The sequence below is a fragment of the Pristiophorus japonicus genome, unplaced genomic scaffold (assembly GCF_044704955.1).
Source record: "Pristiophorus japonicus isolate sPriJap1 unplaced genomic scaffold, sPriJap1.hap1 HAP1_SCAFFOLD_114, whole genome shotgun sequence".
Lineage (NCBI taxonomy): Eukaryota > Metazoa > Chordata > Chondrichthyes > Pristiophoridae > Pristiophorus > Pristiophorus japonicus.
Genome location: NW_027250799.1, coordinates 1,025,609 through 1,032,937, shown reverse-complemented (window position 1 = coordinate 1,032,937; position 7,329 = coordinate 1,025,609). Strand labels below are relative to the sequence as shown.

General features: G+C 45.0%; 1 pseudogene; it reads left to right on the top strand.

The window, feature by feature from the left end:
• The first annotated feature begins 1,136 nt into the window (after positions 1-1,136).
• Positions 1,137-2,080, top strand: LOC139241862 (probable G-protein coupled receptor 139; annotated as a pseudogene).
• The last annotated feature ends 5,249 nt before the right edge of the window (positions 2,081-7,329 follow it).

Below are 7,329 nucleotides of genomic sequence, written 5' to 3'. Positions count from 1 at the left end.
TCGACAAATATCTACCATAATCCGGCCGAATCCTCCAGCTTCCTTGAATATATGACCTCTCTCCCAGCTTGCTGGAAGGACTCTATTACATTCTCCGAGTGTCGCTGACTCCGTTGTATCTGTTCCGAGGATGCCACCTCCCACATCAGTGCTTACAACATGTCTCCCTTTTTCTGAGCTGAGGATACCCGCCCTCTCTGGTCCTGAACCTATGGGCCTGTAACCTAGTGTGGAATGGGTAGGAGAGGAGGGACGAGGCAGAGTCATGGAGACAGTTACCAGTTGAGTCAATAACTCGGACTGAGGGGCTACAGTAGTGGGATGGTTCCACGGCCCCCCACACCCGCTGGTTGATTATCTTCCTGCAGTGACCATGTCCTGTTCATAGAAGGTTCACCAGGCTGGTCCTGAGATGAAGGTCTTGTCTTATGAGGAAATGTAAGCAGGCTGGGCCGATAATCGTTAGAGTTTAGAAGAATCAGCGGTGATCTTATTGAAATGTATAAGATTCTGAGAGGGCTCGATAAGTTAGATGCAGACAGGGTGATGCCCCTCGTGGGGGAACCTTGAACATGGGGACATAGTTTCAGAATGTTCCTAATGTTGGCGAAGTCCAGAACCAGGGGACACAGTCAAAGGATAAGGGGTAAGCCATTTAGGACCAAGATGAGGAGAAACTTCTTCACTCAGAGAGTTGTTCACCTGTGGAATTCACTACCACAGAGAGTTGTTGATGCCAGTTCATTGGATATATTTAAGAGGGAGTTAGATATGGCCCTTACGGCTAAAGAAATCAAGGGGTATGGAGATAAAGCAGGAAAGGGGTACTGAGGGAATGATCAGCCATGATCTTATTGAATGGTGGTGCAGGCTCGAAGGGCCGGATGGCCTACTCCTGCACCTATTTTCTATGTTTCTATGTTTCTATTAATATTGCCCACCTGCCTGCTGGGATGGCTCGGTTGCCTCCCACTGCCCTGTCTCTGCTAAACTGGGAAGCAGCGGGTTGGAGGTAGGTTGGGTTGGGATGATATACTTTACATGTTAACCCCTGAGCCGATGTCCACCCGGCTGTTTTTGTGCTAAATGACAGGGCTTACTGTCTGGGCTCAGTCACCGACAATGTGTGATCAATAATGGACCCTCTCTTTTCTCTTCTGTTTATTACAGTGAATTTAGTGGCGATTGTGGTCCTGTCCCGGGGAAAGTGCGGGCTGTCCACCTGCACCACTCGCTACCTGGTGGCCATGGCAGCGGCGGATCTACTGGTGGTCATCACTGGGGTCATACTGTGGCGGATCAGTTGGTATTATTTCCCGGGATCTTTCCTGGATATCACCCCTGTGTGTAGTGTTATCACTGTCCTGATGCGTGCAGCCACAGACTGTTCTGTCTGGTTCACCGTCACTTTCACCTTTGATCGATTTGTGGCCATTTGTTGGCAGAAGCTGAAAACCAAATATTGCACCGGGAGAACTGCGGCTGTGGTTCTGGCCACAAGCTCCATTCTGCTCTCTTCAAAAAACATTCCTCACTACTTACAATTGTACCTGAATATATACTCGACAATGTTCTATGGAACTGTGTCACATTCTCAGCCTATTTTACTGAGCCCGGATGGCTGGGATTTGACTGGTTTGATACGGTTATAACCCCACTGCTCCCATTCGCTGTAATTTTGTTGCTCAACGCTCTGACAGTCAGACACATTTTAGTGGCCAGTCGAGTCCGGAAGGGACTGAGGAGTGAGAGCAAGGGTGAAAATGGCAGTGACCCAGAGATGGAGAGCAGGAGGAAATCGATGATTTTACTCTTCACCATATCCGGCAGCTTCATACTGCTGTGGCTGGTAATTGTTATAGATTTCTTATATTATAACATTGCAGGAATAACTCCCGCTAATTACAATGATTCTTTATTTACCTTTACGCAAGTTGGATATATGTTGCGGAATTTAAGTTGCTGCACAAACACATTTATTTACGGGGTGACCCAGTCCAAGTTCAGAGAGCAGTTGAAGAGCGCGGTGAAATATCCGCTTACCTCAATTATGCAATTAATTAATAAACAGAACAACTGAGCACAGCCCAGAGGCAGGTCCCAGTGTTTCCAGTCCAGGAATATAATATTTTGCCGGAGACTTCCATCCACTAAATTACACCAGGAATGGTTGGTGATCTGATAATACACCCAGCGACTTGTTTAGGACACGACACTTTTTCTGATTGACATATCGCACCTTGTCTTTCTGCACAGCACCACGAGCTTGTTGCATTCTGTCCGAGCTCTTCTGTAAAGAGCCACTACAGTTATTTAGTGAAGGAATTCATTGCATCCATCGAGTGAGAGGCTCGTCAATAGGTAGGTAGGCAGAGTGGAGCTGTAGTTCAGAGGATATATTACATCGAATATATAGCACAGGAAAATACACTTCGGCCCTACTAGTCTGTGCTGGTGTTTCTGCTCCAGACCAGACTCATCCCATTGCAAATACTTCGTCTCTCACTCTCAGCATATCTTTCTATTTCATGCTCTCACATTTACTCGTCTAGTTTCCCTTTGACAGCATCTGAACTATGTATTTCAACCACTTCCTGTCGTAGGGAATTCCACATTCTAACCACTCTCTGAGTAAAGAAATTGTTTTTTATTTCCCTATTGGTGTTATTAGTGATTATCTTGCATTTATGACTCCACAGATTTGGATGCTGCCACGAGTATAAGCTTTTCTCTCCCCATCGACCCGGTCCAAAACAATTATAATTTACAAGACTTCTATCGAAACTCCTCTATGTTCTCTGTCTTCTACAGGAACCAAGCACAACATGTTCAATCGTTCCTGATAACTGTCATCTTTCAGTTCTGGTGTTGTCCAACCAAAGATCTGTGAGACCGTACTAGTGGTCCCCATCACCATCTCCATTGCGCTAGCCACCGACTCCATCCCTATCCCTTTCACCAGCCTAAGGCTGAATCCAGCCGTTAGTACCCTTGGTGTCTTATTTGAGCAGAAGATGGTCTTCTGACACCATATCCACTGCATCACCAGGACGGCATCTTTGTGTCTCTGTTACATCGCCTGACTCAGGTCATTTGCTGCTCAAACCTTCATCCGTGCCTTTACTTGCTCTAGATATAACTCCTCCAATGCTCTCCTGAGGGGCTTCCATTCTCCAACCATCCATATACTTCAGCTCATCAAAAACTCTGCCTGTGTCCTAACTTGCAGCTTATCGCAATTACCAACACACCTTGCTCGCTGACCTACATTGGCTCCCTGTCCGACAGCACCTCAATTTTAAAATTATAATTCTTGTTTTCAAATCACTTCACGGCCTCTTTAACCAGCACCAGCACTTAGACCTCCTGAGATCTCTGTGCTGCTCCAAATCTGGCAGATTGCACATCCCCGATTTAAACTGCTTCACCAATGGCCGGCATGATTTCAGCTGCCTTGGTCCAAAGCTCTGGGATTCTCTCCCAAAACCTCTATTCCTCTCTAACTCTCCTCCTCCTTCAGCTGCCTGGATCCCAAGCTCTGGGATTCTCTCCCTAAACCTCTCCACCTAGCGATCCCTTCTCCTCCTTCAGCTGCCTGGGTCCCAAGCTCTGGGATTCTCTCCCTAAACCTCGATTCCTCGCGAATAGTCCTCTTCCTTTAAGATTCTCCTTAAGACTAAATATTTGATCAAGATTATTTGCTAAAACCTCCTTTTGTGCCTCGGTGTCAAGATGTCCTCCTTTCCCTGTTGGATTTATTAATGGCTATCTTAAATCTATGTCCCTGAGTTTTGCTCTCTCCGACAAGTGGAAACATCTTTTCTCCCTCTACCCTATCAAAGCCTTTCATATCCTGAAAGGCACATTCTGACCATCCCTCTGTCGTCTGCTTGCTAAAGAAAAGAGCCACGGCCTGTTCAAATTTTCCAGATAAGTGCACCCTCTCAGTTCTGGTATCATTCCAGGAAATACACTTTGCACCTTCTCCAGTGCCTCGATGTCATTTTATAATATTTACACCAAGGATCCAAACAAGGTTACATAACTTCAATGTTTTACAATTCTATCCCTCTGGATATGAACCCAAGCCTGTTCTTTGTTTTTTTATGGATTGATGAATCTCCATCACTACATTTAGTGATTTGCGTAACTGTACCGTCCCATCCCTCTGTTCCTCATTCCCGTTTAGATAACTATTTTCCAAAGAGAATGTCATCTTCATATGCTTCCTATTAAAACGCAACAACTCACATTCCTCTATATTGAAGTTTTGTGTTTCTAACACAGATGATACGGCACACAGGGAGGTTAAAGTAACAGTGACCTCAGTCTTTATTAAGACACTCCAGAGTGAGGAACAGGCCTTCGGGACTGGCTTATATACACTGCTCCCAACGGATGCTGGGATCCCTTTGGACTTCAGGGGATGCGCTCCCTGGTGGCAGAAAATGGGAGTGCATGCTTTACAGATAGACAACCGATGTCCCTTTGCCAATTACACGCCCAGTTTGCAAGTATATTATTGTACTGAATGTTTTTGCCGCTTACCTCCTCAGTGTTAACGATACACGCCCATTGTAGAAGCATCCACAAAGTTTAAAATTTCACTCCCGATTCCCGAGTCCGAATTGGTTATGCAAATGTTGAAGAGGAGTGGTCCCAGCACCGATGCGTGTGGAACATCACTTCTCACATTTGCCAGTTTCACTGCATTTGATATAAATTGGCTTCGAAATAAACCTTAATTCACTGTTTCATTTGAATCGCTTTGCTGACCTGTGATACAGTGTATAGTGATTTATTCACTTTGCTCTTCTGGCCCATTCAGTTTCTTATTTTCTAAGGTGTCGGTGATCTAAGAATCACAGAATTGTACAGCGCAGAGAGAGTCCATTCGGCAAATCGTGCCGACTCTGTTACTTTGGTGGAGCTTTCCAATTAATCCCACTCCTCTGCTCTATCCCCTATACCTTTTTTACTTCAATTATTTTTGACAAATTCCCTTTTGAAAGTTACTATTGAATCAGCTTCCACCTCCCTTTCAGGCAGTTCATTCCAGATCACAACAACTCGCTGTTTAAACACAATCTTCCTTCAGTCCCTTCTAGTTCTTTTGGCAAAAACATTAAATCGGTGTCCTCTGGTTACCGGCTCTCCTGTCATTGGAAACAGTTGCTCCTTTATTACTTTATTTAAACTATTTAGGACTTTGAAGACGTCTATTGAATCTCTTCTTAACCTTCTCTGCTCTGAGGACAATCTCTCCACATAACTGAAGCCCCCATCCCTGGAGCAATTCTGGTCAATCTCCCTTTACCATCTCAGCTCTGAGGAGAAACAACCCCAGCATCTCCCGTCTCTCCACGTAAATGAAGGACCATTTTCTGGGAACCATTCTAGTCAATCTTTCATTAACATAAGAACATGAGTACATAAGAAATAGGAACAGGACTAGGCAATTCGGCCCCTCGAGCCTGCTCCACCATGCAATAATATAATGGCTGGTCTGATCCTGGACTCAGCTCCACATCCCCGCCCACTCCCCATAATCCCTTATCGCCTTCTCGCTCAATAAACTGTCTACCTCTGTCTTAAGTGTATTCAATGTCCGAGATTCCACAGCTCTCAGAGGCAGCAAATTCCACAGATTTACAACCCTCTGAGAGAAGAAATTCATCCTCATCTCTGTTTTAAATGGGCGGCCTCTTATTCTAAGATCATGTCCCTTAGTTCTAGTCTCCCACATCAGTGGAAACATCCTCTCTGCATCCACCCTGTCAAGCCCCTTCATAATCTTATACGTTTCGATAAGATCACCTCCCAATTTGTGTTTCATGCACAAGTACCCAAAGTTCCCGCTGTACTGAGGCAATTTGCAAACTTTCTCCATTAAATAATAACTTGCTCTTTGATTTTTTTTCTGCCAAAGTGCATGACCTCACAGTTTCCAACATTATACTCCATCTGCCAATTTTTTGCCCACTCACTGAGCCTGTCTATGTCCTTTTGCAGATTTTATGTGTCCTCCTCACACATTCCTTTTCCTTCCATCTTTGTGTCATCAGCGAACCTGGCTGCGTTACACTCAGTTCCTTCTTCCAATTCGTTAGTATAGATTGTAAATAGCTGTGGTCGCAGCACTGATCCCTGTGGCACCCCACTAGTTATTGATTGCCAAACAATGTAACTAGTAGAGTGGACAAGGGAGAACAAGTGGATGTGGTGTATTTGGACTTTCAAAACGCTTTTGACAAGGTCCCGCACAAGAGATTGGTGTGCAAAATTAAAGCACATGATATTGGGTGAAATGTACCGACGTGGAAAGATAATTGTTTGGTAGACAGGAAGCTGAGAGTCGAGATAAAAGAGTCATTTTCAGAATGGCAGGCAGTGACTAGTGCAGTGCCGCAGACCTCAGTGTTGGAAACCCAGTTCTTTACAATATACATTAACGATTTAGATGAAGGAATTGAGTGCAATATCTCCAGGTTTGCGGGTGACACTAAACTGGCGGTGTGAGCTGTGAGGAGAACGCTAAGAGGCTGCAGGGTGACTTGGACAGGTTAGGTGAGTGGGCAAATGCATGCCAGATGCAGTACAATGTGGATAATTGTGAGGTTATTCATTTTGGGGGCAAACACACGAAGACAGAATATTATCTGAATGGCGGCAGATTCAGAAAAGCAGAAATTCAGGTGGACCTGGGTGTCATGGTTCATTAGTCACTGAAAGTGGGCATGCAGATACAGTAGGCGGTGAACAAGGCAAATGTTGGCCTTCATAGCTAGGGGATTTGAGTATAGGAGCAGCGAGGTCTTACTGCAGTTGCACAGGGCCTTAGTGTGGCCTCACCTGGAATATTGTGTTCAGTTTTGGTCTCCTAATCTGAAGAAAGACGTTCTTGCTATTGAGGGAGTGCAGCGAAGGTTCACCAGACTGATTCCAGGGATGGCTGGACTGACATATGAGGAGAGACTGGATCAACTGGGCCTGTATTCACTGGAGTTTAGAAGGATGAGAGGGGATCTTACAGAAACGTATAAGATTCTGGCGGGACTGGACAGGTTAGAGGCGGGAAGAATGTCCCCGATGTTTAGGAAGTCCAGGACCAGAGGACATAGACTAAGGATAAGGGATAGGCCATTTAGGACTAAGATGAGGAGAAACTTCTTCATTCAGAGAGTTGTTATCCGTTGGAATTCCTTGCTACAGAGAGTTGTTGATGCCAGTTCATTGGATACATTCAAGAAAGAATTAGATATTGCTCTTTGGCTAAAGGAATCAAAGGGTATGGAGAGAAAGCAGGAAAGGTGTACTGAGGTGAATGAT